Here is a 15,329-nt window from a genome sequence, read left to right as displayed (position 1 = left end):
GGGACAAATGAATCAAATTAGACTCAGCCTATTACATTTCTGTAGACTATGCCTCTGGATAAAGCTTTATTGCTAGGTGTCCCTGTGAGACATGGAGAATTTAGTGGCAAAAGGGTATTAAATTATTGGAACACTGAGAAAATGATAGAGAAGATAAGACTAAAAGATGAATATATTGATGACTGCTTGTTTTAACTGTGAGAAAGAAAATTCTAATTTTTGAAATATATGTTCTATTTTACTTCCTCTCAAATGGTAATAAGAGCAGCTTTAAATAATAGATATAATTTACATAGATATGCATATTTGCATATATATAAACTGGATTATGAGTTGGTAAACAGGACATGTGTTACAAATATTAACATATGATAACATCATTGCACAATTGAATGGCAAAAGCCTTATAAACCAACTTTTAGAGAACTCTGTGTATTGTTTTTTAAGGATATATGTGATATGATTCTTATGTTTAGAATTTTATGTTCATGTCGGGAAATGTCAGATTCAACCTCCTTACAATCCTCATGATACGGTTCTAATGTGATTTATTTCTTGGCTGGAACTATCTCACGTTAAATACATGACTACCTTACAAATAGCTTGAGACACTTGTATCTTCTCAAAGTATTTTAATAGCATTTGTTCATCTACTGTAGGTTTTGTGGATATAAATAATATAAATAATATATTCTGATGATATTTACACCACACAGTCTGATTCAGGGTGCATACTTTATATCAGAGTGGATTTTCCTGCAGTATTAACCATAGGATGGGTATTACATCATAATATTTAGGTAGGATATGAGTTATCACAATCTATTCTAGTTTTGTAAATAGTTGGCAAAGATTAGAAATGCAGAGACAAAATTAATGGTATTTTCTTATGTCCCCTCTTTTTTCATAATAACAGTTTGGTAAAAGTTACAGACTCAGGATTATGTTGAAATTCTTGTGTAATAGAAAAAAACAAACCATTTCTCTTCTTACTATACTCTCAACACTCTTTACTTCTGACATCAGATGTGTTTTTTCCCCCTGCACAGCAATTCTCTGGTGGACACCAACTGGGTGTCCTATAATTCAATTCAATTCTGACACTGTCTTCCTGGAGTTAGTGTCAGATCCCACAGGCTAAGGGATCAATGCCACGAGACTGCCACCCACTTCAGACACTATTTGTGAGTTCAGTCCTATGGAAATTCTGACCAACCAGCTATAAATTATAGTTTCCTCCAGCCCTTTCCTCTGGTTATATCATTTGCTAGAGTGGTTCACAGAACTCAGGTAAACACTTTATTTACTATTTTGAATTAATTACAAAGGATATTTAAATGATGTCCCTGGGGAGTTGGAGCATGTGGACGTATTAGGCAACCTGGAAGCTCTCCAAATTCTGTCCTTTTGGGTTTTCATGGAGGCTTCATGATGTCGACATGATTGATTACATCACTGATCATTGGTGATCAACTCAATCTTCAGTCCCTCTCCTAACCTTGGAGGTTGGGGTTAAAGCTGAAAACTGCAACCCTCTATTCACTTGGTTGATTCTTCTGGCAACCAGCTCCCGTGCTAAGACTACCCAGGAGCTCCCATTATCAGTCATCTCAATTGCACACAAAAAGACACACCATGTTGGATATTTCAAGGGTTTCAGGAGCCGGGGGCTGGGAAACTGGGACTAAGACCAAATATATTTTTATTATACATCAAAATATCACAATCCTAAAATTATTTTATGATTTTAATATCAAATATTCGTTTACTATAGAAGAAAATGGCATAGTAATTTAAAAATCAAACAAAAACAGTGACATCATCTCAAGAAAGGAGAGAAAGAATAGCAAAGTAATAATTGAAGAGACTACGGCTGAGCAAACTGGTTAAAAATTTTAAAAAAACTGTTTATGCATGATATAAAAAGTTTGATGTAAGAAGCTCAGGAAATTCCAAGATAAATAGAAAGAGATATTCTTGGTCATGAATTGAAGACTCAATATTAGGATATTACATCTCTTCAAATTGATGTAAAGATCCACTAGGAACCAAATCAAAATCCAAGCAGTTTTTTTTTTTTTTTTTGGTAGAAATTTTGTAGCTATTCTAAAATTTGGATGGAAATGCCAATGATATTTACCAAACATTTGAAGGACTTATGTTACATATCTCAGGACATCTATGAAGATGTTGCAATAAGATAGTTTGTGCTTTTGGTGAAAGTATAGACAAATTTAATAATGGAATAGACTACTGATCTCAAAAATAGATGGTTTTCTGAATTATGATAAAGTCATTTCTGCAATTCAGTGGGGATGTAATGGTGTTTTTAATAAAAAGATGTTAAATCAACAGTATACCTATGTGGGGCGGGGGGGAAAGAAACCATATTCCCTATCTCACACAATATATGTATACTAAGTTGAAATGAGAACATAGACCCAAATGAAAAGGGTAAAACAAAACTTTCAGAAGAAAAATTTCTAGAGAAAACCAACATAAATGAATAACTACATGATCATGGAGTAGAAGTTTTTCCTTACAGTGTATAAAAAGCACTAAACACTTAAGAAATAATTGATAAGTTCTTAGTTCTTTCTTAAAACTAAGAACTGTTCACTAAAAGAGCATTATGAGAATGAAAAGCAAGCTACTGACTGGGAGAAGATACCTGTAATACCTATGTCTGACAAAGAGCTCATGCCCTTCCTTTCCTCATGGCTCCCCCAGGGAGGTGCTCCTGGAGCAGCCAGGCCTGTGGGGATGTGTGGAAGTGGAGGAGCTGCTTTTTTCCTCCTCTCCTTTTCTCCACGTGAGGAGATGTGCATACCCGCAGTGGTGGTCATGTGCTCAGTGCTGCTTCTTCTCCCTTGGTCCCCCTCATGATGGCAGACATCCTGTTTGAGGATATTTTCGATGTGAAAGACATTGACCTCGAGGGCAAGAAATTTGACCGAGTGTCTCGACTGCATTGTGGGAGTGAATCTTTCAAGATGGATCTCATCTTAGATGTAGACATCCAGATTTACCCTGTAGACTTGAGTGGTAAGTTCCGGTTGGTCATAGCTAGTACCTTGTATGAAGATGGTAACCCTGGATAATGGTGAATACAACCCCACTGATGACAGGCCTTCCAGGGCTGACCAATTTGAGTATGTGATGTATGGGAAAGTGCACAGGATTGAGGGAGATGAAACTTCTACTGAAGCAGCAACACCCTCTCTGCCTACATGTGGGTGGGGGTCTGCTCATGAGGCTGCAGGGTGATGCCAACAACCTGCATGGGTTTGAGGTGGATTCCAGAGTTTATCTGCTTATGAAAAAACTGGCCTTCTGAACTACGAGGGAAGCCAGCTTTGATGATTAGTCACTCAGGTCATGGACATTGGTGAAGCCTGAGATACAGATGCTATTGTTCTCCTGTTAAGGAGAGGCTGGCCCCCTTTCTCCTGTGGGTGTGTCTTTAGCTGATCTGGACTCAATGGGAAACGGACTTGCCTGTGAAGGACCCAGCGGGAGAGCTTAAATGAATCAGAAGTTGTTTTGTGTATATGATTTTTTAATTAAACTTTGCTTTTTTCAGACTGAAATGTTAAGTAAAGTTAGTTTATTTTAGTCACAGTTCTTCTAATATAAGCTGTATGTAAATACTGATACTGAGAATATTTTAAAAGCCTATGAAACACCACCAACAAAAAAAAAAACTTGACAAGTTACTTAGAAATGAGCAAATAAATTGAAACAGCACTTCACAAAAGAGGATATCCAAATAGACAATAAACTTATAAAAAGGTGCTTAGCACCTTTACTCATCAAAAAAATATCAAAACTACAAAGTGATACTACTAGACTCCCACCAGAATTGCTAAAATTAAAATAATTGCGAATCCTCAGTATTAACAATAATGTAGAACAGAGAGAACTCTCATATATTGTCTTGGGATGTCAGTTGGTATAATCATTTAGGAAAACATTTGGCAAAGTCTGCTAATGTTAAACATGTATATACTTTAAAGCATAACATGTGCACCTAAATGTGTGTACCCCTGTAATATTGTGAAATAATAATAAAAGAAAAGCATAACATGTTCACTCCTGGGTATATAGCTGAGAGATGTGTTTGTTTCTACTAAAGCGACATATATGAGAATATTAATAACAGCATTAGGAGTAATATCCCCAAACTGGAACAACTTAAATGTCCATCAATAGTAGAATGTATAAATAATTGTAGTATATTCATACTATAGAATTGTATATATTCACAGCAGTGAAACTAACACACTATTGATACACATAAGAACCTAAATGGATCTCACAGATATAATAAGGAGCAAAAGAAGCCAGATACAAAAGAATACATGAGGAATAGTCATTACACATGAAACTTAAAAACATTCAAAATCGAATCTTTTATGATAGAGGTCAGAATAATGGTTACCTCTGGGAGAGAATATTGACTAGGAGGAAGCATAAGTGAGTCTAAAGTGCTAAAAATGTTTTATTTATTGATCTGGGGTGTATGTGTGTGCATACACACTGTAGGGTAGCTATAAACTTAATATTTGGGCACTTTAAAATGTATACGTTATACTTCAATTGAATAGAAAAAAGGAGTGTAATCATAGACTAAAAAAGTACTTTCAATATTTCTTTTCACAATCACTCTTGCATTGCCATAGATATAATACTTTCTCCACTGACATGAAAAAATAATATATTTCGATAAGCTTTTAGTATGAGAAACACAGTACTTTTAACCCAAACTTACCTTTTCTTCTTAAATATGAACTATGATTTAGCTGTCCTAATTCAGCTCAGAAGTATAAACAGAATATGAAGTCTTAACCTTCCCCTTGGATATGTTAATTTTGGCCCAGTTTCATAATTTTATTTTTATTATTAGCCAGTATTTATTTTATTTTAATCTATTTTCCCTCCTTCTTAATAGCAAAAATATTAAAAATTATATAGGATTGATCTATTCACCATTGGTGTTATATATAAGGAAACCTTGTTTTAAATAGTATATCTGCTGAAAAGTGGTGTTTTTAAAATTCTTTTCTTGTACAGTCTCATTACAGAACACAACATCTTTTATTGATATAATGTGTTCTGTCAAGCATCAGAAACATTTGGTTCATTGATATATTGCTGCTGCTGTTTCTCTGACATTTTATGTCCTTTGGGGCCAATGAGCAACTCTCACAGGCATGTCCCTTGGTAGCTTTATATCAGTGTAATTAATTCTCATCTTAAATCTTTTCACCTGCTGTCAGCCAAGAAATAGCTAGGAAAAGTTGATTTGCCAAAAGCTTGTGGATCTTAGATGACAACAACAATGAATATAAAGTTGAGGCCCAAGTATACCCTTTTTTCTAATTATATACCCTGTTCCCTGGAACATCTGTTGGTGACATACATCAGGGAGGGCTTCAACATGAGAGAGAGATGACTGGGCAAAAGTTAGGATTTAAACTCCAAAGATAGAAGGTATAAAGGCAGGCATGTTTTCTCCCTCATTGTAATACCTGCACTTGATCTATCATGTATCGTCACAGAAATTCAAAAAATCCATATTAGAATAGCTTTGAAAGAGGAATACCTTCTTTTTTGATGCCAGAAATGAAATCAAGCTGATGATGGATGTTGCAGTTATTTTGAAATAACTTGAAAAATTCAATTTCACATCCTTTTTTTAAGAACCAAAATTATGCTATGTTATTCCTTTCTATTTATTTGGAAGTTAAATTATTGATAGCTAGAAAGTAATTGAAGATATTAATATCTCTATCCCTACTAAAACATGGATCTCTCTCCTATACACACTGAGTCTCTGGACCTAGTTTTGATGCAAGATGCCCTACTGCTATGCATGGTTATCATAAGGAACCTCTGGATTAATCCATACTGCCTGCAGGGGCTTTCAGTTGAGTTTATTTGATTTTTCATTTAAAAAAATAAATCTTCCTTATAAGGCCAGGCCCAGTGGCTCATGCCAGTAGTCCTAGCAGTTTGGGAGGCTGATGCAGGAGAATTACTTAAGACCAGGAGTTTGAGTCCAGCCTGGGCAACACAGTGCAACCCCATCTCTACATAAAATACAAAAATTAGCTGGGCATGGTGGCACACATCTGTAGTTCCAGTTACTTGGGAGGCTGAGGCAGGAGGATCACTTGAACCCAGGAGTCTGAGATTGCAATGAGCTATGATGATACCACTGCACTCCAGCCTGGGCAACAGAGCAAGATCCTGTCTCAAGAAAAAAAAAAATCTTCTTTATAAAGAAAAGAATCTTGGCTCTTTCTCTCCTGCTCTCATCTACAACACCTCCTTCCCTGACCTATGTTTCCTTGCTGCTCTTTTTAGATGATTTAGTTTGTCACAAATTAACATCTCAATTAATTTAAGAGCTCTGTGGTATTAGTGACTTTTCTAAACTCTTTAAGCTTTGGTTTCCTCTCCTCTAAATTTAGGGTAAACAATCCCTACCTTCTTTGCTTATTATGAGGAATGAGTGAGCACAAAGAACTTGGCATGCAGTAAATGCTCAGCAAATGACTGCTATCAGATTTGTTTTTTAAATTGGTAACTGCTCAGGAGGACCCAGACTGTAACCTGGGCAGTGAGTTTCAAAATAAGGAAGTTGAATAAATGAATAAAGAAGTGATTTTTGACCAGGAGTAACAGAAGAGTAATGCATAGATGAACTGATGTTGGGGAAAATAGGCAAACTGGAAATTCTATTAATAAAATAAAATCAGGAGGGCTGAGCTCTGCATAGGAATCATTGCATGTTAAAGGTTCATGTTCCACTTCCTTTGGTAAAAATAGAGCTTTGTTTATCTTAAATTGATTAACTTGTATTACTCTCTGAAAGTTTATAAACTATTTTGAAATGGTTAGAAATACAATTCATTGGGAAATACTAGTGGATTGTACTCCTGCTTAAGATACCTATTGATACGTATTAATAAAACTCTCTAAACCATCCAAATACTTAAGAGTGTACTTGTGATAACCAAAAGAAACCACAAAGATTTCAAATTAACATTATGGTTGTACGGACACTGCCCATTGGTTTCAGTCTTCCTTGGGTTGACTACAGCACACACATACATATTTTTCAATGGCCTTACACCATTGTAAGAAAATTGGAGGAATAGCAGAAGATAGGATGGAACATATTACTCAAAATGTCCCATATAACAGAGAGAGGACCTGCTTTGGCGGGCATCCAAGCTCAAGTCTTTTAGAAGGGCAAAAACTGATAGAGAAAGTATCAATTGGGAATAATTCCTTTATCAGAATTACTGAGTTTAGGTTTGGTCCAGAAGCATTTCCACCTAAAGAAGTTTAAAGAAAATAACAAAAGAAGTTAAAACTAATATTTCATTCCTGACAGTATGACACAGAATATTCTTAGTAGATTCAAGCTTTATTGAGGTTTCAAATGTCAAGGTTTCAAATGTCAACAAGTATTTTTCCCTTGGTTAGAGCATCTTCAAGTCATGGTTTGTGTTTCAGTCACCTTGACTTTCTAAGAGCCTTTCATAGAGTTCCAAATGTATAACAAGCATTCGATAAATGCGCCTTGACTGAGGGAACAAAAGAGCAAGTTAGTGAAGGATAATAAGGATGATTTATAATTTATTGAGATCACTTATGTTCTATACAGTTGTACATGGTAGTATTTTTACAATCTGTTTCTCTCTTATTGTTTCAGTAACCAAAACCATAGCTACCAGTTCTCTAGGAGACCAAAGGATAGAAATGTTTCTCAGACTATCACTTTTTCTAGGCAAATTTTGCTCATTTTCTCTGTTTTATATGAACTCATGCTCATGCGGTGGCTCAATCCTAGTGGCATCCAGATTGCTGATTAAGTTTATGGGAGGAAAGTCAGGCAGCATTACTTAAAAGAGCACCTTTACCCAGAACTTCAGAGACTAAATTTAACCTTTTCATGTCTCCAACTTCTCACCAGTAAAAGCAAAAATAAATTAAAATTAAAAATAAAAGATTAATTGAAGTGCCTTTTCAAAGAAGATACTGCAAAACCAAGTAATAGCATTAGTAATAATAAAATTGTGTTCCTGAAGCTATATTGGACAGAAAGAATATAGTTTGACTGGTTGTGCTTTGCTCTTCTGAATAACATGCCAGTATTTTTATCTGAAGTCCCGAATAAGTAATTAGTGTTTACATTTTAGAGCAAATTTTGTATTTAAGTTTTATTCAGGTATTTTTCTTTATTTCTTTATGCTTCAGGTACTTCAAAGCATCTTTGTTAATTAATTAATTGGAAGACAAGCCTCACATCTATTTATTAAAGTGAACCAGAAAAAAAAGGGGTTTCTTAAGAATGACTATAAAATAAAGTGGCTATGGCCTGAACATTGCCAGTATTCTAGATGCTCATTGAGAAACCGGGTCCCGTAATGCTAAGAGATTATAACCACAGATTAGCTCATGTACATTTTGGGAAACAGCTAGTTACTTAAGATCTCAGAACAATTCAGCAAGGACACTATGTTAGTCCTCTCACAAAATGCTTTAAAGACGAGAGAAAGAAGTCAGTGAGATGTGGCCTTAAGCGTTTCCTTTGGCAGAAGAAAACAATTGTCTTACATAGCTTTTAAAAACCTGCCCAAAATTGATTTAAAAAAATGAGTCAAAATTGATAAAGAAGTTGAGTTTAGCAAAGTAACAATTATACTTTTAACATTACAATAGAAGAAATTTTTCCATTGTTAACAGTGATTATCTTTGTGTTGTAAAAATAGGGTGATTTTTAAAATATACTCCCTCTATGTGAATATGTGTAACTTATTTTCTGATAAAAGTAAATAATATAAACAATATGTTGGATTTCTCTATCTTTTAACTAAGAGTTTTGTAATCAGACATCTATACAATTACACTTATTCATGAGGGTATAAGAAGGTTAATGAAGCACAAAAATAGCATATTTTTCCTTATTAAAATATGCAAAAATCATGCTGAGATGAGCTGAATTTTTTGTATCCAAAGTAAGGTACTGTTTATGATGTGTAATTTTTTTTTTCAGATCTCTGTAGCTATAGGGCTTTTTATAATAATTTTGTTTTATTAAATGACTTAGATCAAAACAGTGACCCAGGTAACTATATTTTAGGGAATAAGTTGATATTATGTTATTTGTAGGTCAAGTGTATAATTTCACTTTTAGATGAATTTTTAATCCTGTCTTAGGTAGGAGAGGGAGAGCAAGAAGTTCCAAAAGTCAAAGAGGTAAGTATTAAATAAAACTTTTCAACCTTAAATCTCCCTTTAGATTTCAGGTAAGCCAACTTTTTTATAGCCTTTGCAATAATGCCAGAATAATGAAGGCATGAATTCAATTGCATTAATTCAGATGAAATTCCTCTCATCTGTGGTTAAGAGGGCTTATCCCTTCTCTTGCTCATAACCCATCAGCCACCTGTCAGCACTGCACGACTTAGTTTCTTTCCCACATCATTCTTGAATTTTGCACACTTGGGCACTTGGAAACATCTAGTTACTTCTTGGCAAAGTGCTTGGGAGAAATCTACATGAGTTTATCCCAGTGGCTATGCCAGCCTCCCCCAGCTTCAACTGTCAGCATCTTGGGTCCGCTAACTAGCTCATCAAGTCAGTGAAAAGTGGCGGTCAATCATCAGCGTGGCATCCTTGTCAAAGTGTCTCCAGTCTGCCCTTGTTTTCAGTGCTTCTTAAAATATAAGGTTAAGAGCAGCCTCCAGTACCCGGTAGCTACAGCTTCATGAAAGAATCCCAGGCAGCCATCAGTGGGCTGTTGGAGGTTCTCTGTGACTGGGACCCTAGAGGTGCTGTATTACCCAGTCAGTGAACATCATTCAAAGACCTAACACTTGGTCACTCTTAGGAAGTGGACAGGCAACTGAACACTTGCTGCAAAAACCATGGTTCCCAGAGCAGAAGCTGGGAGCTGGTCAGAAATGCGGAAGCTGGGAGCTGGAACAAAAAGTGTGTGTGTGTAGGGGGGGTAGAATTTAAGTGAAAAAATATGTGAAATAAAACAATGCAAAAACATAGTTTTGTGACTTTAAAAAAAGTTATCTTCACTATTTTTTAACAGCTTGAAGCATAATTTATATACCATAAAATTCACCTTTTAAGGGTACAATTCAATGAGTTTTAGTAAATTAACACAATCATGTGGTCATAACCACAATTCACTTCAATCATTCTGAAAAGTTCCCTAGTGTCTCTTTGCAGTCAACCTTCACTTCCATCCAACCAGATAACTACTGATCTGGTTTCTGTGTCTGTAATTGTGTCTTTTGTGGAAATGTCATCTAAATGGATTCATATAATATTTAGTGTTTTGTGCCTGGCTTCTTTCACTTAGCATGATGTTTTTGAGGTACATCTATGGGAATCAGCAAATAAGGATTTCATTCTATGGATACGCCTCTTTTTGTTTACCCACTCACCAGGTGATAGACGTTTGGGTTGTTTCCAGTGTTGGGCATACTATGAATAATACTGCTATGAACACTTGCATAGAAGTCTTTGTATTTCCACAATGGTTTTGATAACTATTAATCAGCAATCAGATTTACAAGTAATGTGTAAGTAAAAAAAAAAATGAAAGAACAATGAAAGACTCAAACAGACTTATTAGTCTTCTTGGTTATTCTGGCAATAAGTATATTTGTACCAACAAGGTGGGCAACGTTTCCTGTGGAGAGACAGCCCCATGCTGTCAAGTAGAGGAATAAACGTTATCGTGTAACTCCACAGGAAGGTTAAGGAAGAAGGACCTTGCTACCAGAGCTGGATGCTGATATCTGGGCTGGTGGAAAGAAAGAAGAAAATGTGGACGTTTACATTAAGCATCCATGTTTGTGGGCAATTCTCATAACTGAATTGGTGTGATAAGGAGGTGAAAGGAGGGTGGAGTGGATCATTAAGTCTGGGAAACAAATGACAGATATTTGTGAAAGGCAGGGGAGGAAAGGCACTGAGGAGGTACTTTTAAGATTTGATAACACCTAAAGATGGGAGAGGAGGCGATTGACTGCCAGGGTGGTTAGTGGTCATTGGTATTAATAAAAAGGCACATGGTAAAAGATTTTTAATCATGTATTCTGAAAATAAAAATAAATTTCTAGAATTCAGATTAAGTGTTTTTTTCTCTACATAAAGTATTTTTCTAAATATGTGCACTTTTTATCAAGTCATCTTGACATATTATTTTACTGTAAAACATAAGATAGCTGAAAAATTTTGTCTGAAATGTGAAAAAATAGTTGTTACTCTCAGATTTTTAATATAGGACATATATCAAGTGAAATATTAACAGCACTGGATCAATTCCCTAATTTATCAAAAGCCAAGAACTCAAATCACTTTAGCTATGAGTTGTTATTTGCTATTTATATTTTTGAAATCTTTATTCATTAATTTATTTCACTCATCCCATAAACATATATGTGCTGGGATTACAAGCATGAACTATTACACCCAGCCTTGCTCCAATCTTTAAACCATTACATTATCCTCTCAGAATAGGTTACCAGACACAAACTATTCCTCGGTTCTACCAGAATTATGCAGAATAGTATCATTTCTGTACCAGATAAAACCCCACCGAGGGCCTGGGAATCAAGTGTTTTCCTTACTTCAGTGACATAGTATTGTGGAAGTTATTAAAATAATTTTGTAAGCTCCAAATATTTAAAATATCTCCCTGACTTGGCAGCAAGTAACAATCTCACTGTATTTATATTTGTAATTCCAACCACTTCCTTTCCACTCACTCCTTTGTTTGCAAGTGGTATAAGTATACCCTTCCTATTTAAAAAGGTGTATATATTCAGTGTTTATTTTCCCTGACCTAGGAGTCTTATGGAATTCCCATCTTTTTTTCCCAAATTATAAAATGCTAGAGCAGAGAAATGATGCTTTAAGAGACCCACACAGCAAAATGCACATGTAGTAGCAAAAAGAAAAAAAAATGCCCACTTAATAGGAGGACATAAATGAGGATTATGTTGCTTTGATACCTCTTAGCTTTCAGAGAGAACATGTAAGGTGAGTAATCTTTACCTAATTCCAGGAATCATAACGTTATGAGGCTGTCGAGCCTACTAACTTCTACCCAGTAGGGTTAGCAACTGGGGGCATTTATCAGGTAATAGGTTTCCTCAACAAGTAAGTTAAAATATTGGTGCAACTCTAGTTCTTCTCAATAGTCAGAATGGGAATAGTAGTGCTTATGTCCCAGAAACTGATTTTAAAAATTCCATTTTATATACAACATGAGTGCTAGTCCACTAAAAATGGCATGCTGTCTGGAGTGAACTTAGAATAAGGTTATGGAGCCTTATTTTTTAAATTTTATTCCTTTGTGCATCATCCCTTCTCTTTTTCTTTTCTTTATAATCATCTGTGCCTCTTACTTTTTCTGAATTTAGTGTGTTATGTTAGGCTAGATAGAAGCTCACACAGAAAATTGTAAGTGCATTGCATTCCAGAGGGGAAAAAAATCACCCTAAATAAGTATTAAATCAGTTTTTTTAGAATTTGGGAGATCTAGCACTGTGATAGAACCCCCACAATTCTCTTCAAAAACAGTCTTTGATCCTCAAACATAAAATTGTTGGGCTACTTTCATTTCAAGAGTATTAGTAATGATGCTAATATTGTTAGAAAAAGGAGTCTAGACTAGTTCTATTTTTAATACTTTGCTATATTCAAGTTAAATAACATTTTCAGGGTGCTATAGTACAATTTTATAAATTACTGCATTCCGGGAGCTAATCAGTACTATTAAACTATATTAACTATTTTAAAGTTGCAGCCCTTTTTCACAAAATATGATTTGTCATCGGTGGTTAGTTACATTTATCAAAAATGTGAGTGCCTAATAAATCCCAGATGCCAAAAGTCTCCTTAATTATTTTTTATTCACATATTAACCTGGAATTAAAAAGATAATTTATAGATTAGTATATGTGTGCTTGTGTCAGGGGGTATTCACATATTAAATTAAATGTATGCAAATGTTACATAAAATATCTTATGAAGGGCAAGTATCATGATATATTCTGGCATACACTTATTTGAAAACACATTTGTGCCCAAATTTTACTCAAAAGATCATGTGGATAGCCCATATAATTTAATACTCCATAAGGAAATCATGTGTTTAAAAAATGTCATTACCTAGTACATTGCTATGTGCTAACCATGAGTAACAAAATGTATGACATAAAATTTATGTTAAAGTTTTTCTGAATTTACATATACACATATTCTATATTAATGCTTTTACAAATTTTTGATAAATGTAAGCACCTTTTTTGATGTGCAGCTGAATTTGGTTTACTAGGATTTTATTGAGAATTTTTGCATCTATATTCATAAGGGATATTAGCCTGTAGTTTTCTTTTTTTGTTGTCTAGTTCCTGACTTTGGTATCAAGGTGATATTGGCTTTGTAGAATGAGTTGGGGAGGATTCCTTCCTTCTTAATCTTATGAAATAATTTCTGCAATATAGGTACCTGTTTTTCTTTGTAGGTCTGGTAAAATTTGGCTGTGAAATCATCTGGTCCAGGACTTTTTTTTTTTGTTGGCAGATTTTTTATTGCTGCTTCAATTTCGTTACTTGATATTGTTCTGTTCAGGTATTCTATTTCTTCCTGATTGGGCCTAGAGAGGTTGTGTATTTTCAAGAATTTGTCCATTTTCTCTATTTTTTCAAATTTATGTGCATAGAGATTTTTATAGTATTCAGAGAAGATATTTTGTATTTCCATGGTATCAGTTGTAGTATCTCCTTTTTCATTTTGAGTGAGCTTATTAGGGACCTTTCTTTTCTGTTTCTGTTTCAACTAGTGAGACGCCTGTCAATTTCATTTATCTTTTCAAAGAACCAACTTTTTGTTTCATTAATCTTCTATATAATTCTTTTGTTATCAATTTTATTTAGTTCTGCTCTGACCTTAGTTATTTCTTTTCTTCTTGTGGGCTTGAGAATGATTTGCTCTTCCTTTTCCAATTCCTTGAGATGATTCATTAGATTGTTAATTGGTGATCTCTGTCTTTTCAATGTAGGCATTTAGGCTATGAATACTCCTCTTGGACAGTTTTGCTGAATCCCACATATTTTGATAAATTGTGTTTCCATTGTCATTTAATTCAAAGAATCTTTTGATTTCCGTCTTTTTTTTTTTTTTTAGGCCTTCTATCTTTATTTTTTTCTCCCAATTTATTTATTTATTTTCTTTTTAAAAAAAATTTTCAGAATATTATGGGGGTACAAATATTTTGATTACATATAATGCCTTTGCATCACCAAAGCCAGAGCTACAAGCATGCCCATCACCTATACAATGCATTCCACACCCATTAATTATGAGTTTACCCATCCCTACCACCCCTCTCCCACCCAGCACCCGATGAATATTACTTCCATGTGAGCACCTAAGTATTGATCAGTTAGTACCAATTTGATGGTGAGTACATGTGGTACTTGTTTTTCCATTCCTGTGATACTTCACTTAGTAGAATGGGCTCCAGCTCCATCCAGGATAATACAAGAGGTGCTATATCACCATTGTTTTTTGTGGCTGAGTAGAACTCCATGGTATACATATACCACATTTTATTAATCCATTCTTGTGCCTTTAGCTTTTCTGTGATTTTATACTGGTGGGTGTCTGTTGTGTTGATACATGTATAATGTAGTTTTGAGTAATTTCTGTAGGGGAAGTCTTGTTTAGACACATTCCCTCAGTATTTGCTTGTCTGAGAAAGTCTTTATTTCTCCCTCATATAAGAAACTTAGTTTTGCAGGATACAAAATTCTAGGCTGGCCATTACTCTGTTTGAGAAGACTGAGAATGAGGCCCCAGTCTCCTCTGGCTTGTAAGGCCTCATTTGAGAAATCTGCAGTTAGTCTGATGGTTTTTCCTTTGTAAGTTCTCTGATGCTTTTGCCTTATGACTCATAGAAGTGCCTCTTGCATGTTTATTTTGGCAAGTCTGATGATCATGTGTTGTGGTGATTGCCTCTCTGTGATGAATCTCCCAGAAATCCTTTGAGCTTCTTGTACCTGAATATCTAGATTTCTAGCAAGTCTGGGGAAATCTTTTTCAATTATTCCCTCAAGTAGGTTTTCCAACCCTTGTGTATTTTCTTCTTTGCCCTCAGTGATACCTATGATTCTTATGTTAGGCCTCCTTACATAATCCCATATTTCTTGTAGGCTTTGTTTGATAAATTTATCTTGTTTTAGAAGAATTCTTTAGAACTAGATTTTGGCTGTTTACTGAAA

General features: G+C 34.9%; 1 protein-coding gene and 1 pseudogene across 5 annotated transcripts in view; both read left to right on the top strand.

Annotated features, from left to right (window-relative positions):
• Window positions 1-15,329, top strand: part of FGF14 (fibroblast growth factor 14) — a 644,239-nt gene that overhangs the window by 548,494 nt on the left and 80,416 nt on the right. The window lies entirely within an intron of this gene.
• On the top strand, window positions 2,886-3,337 carry LOC138382596 (DNA-directed RNA polymerases I, II, and III subunit RPABC3-like; annotated as a pseudogene).

Source organism: Eulemur rufifrons, chromosome 4 (genome assembly GCF_041146395.1).
Source record: "Eulemur rufifrons isolate Redbay chromosome 4, OSU_ERuf_1, whole genome shotgun sequence".
In the NCBI taxonomy this organism is placed as follows: domain Eukaryota; kingdom Metazoa; phylum Chordata; class Mammalia; order Primates; family Lemuridae; genus Eulemur; species Eulemur rufifrons.
This window is presented reverse-complemented; position numbering and strand designations above follow the sequence as displayed.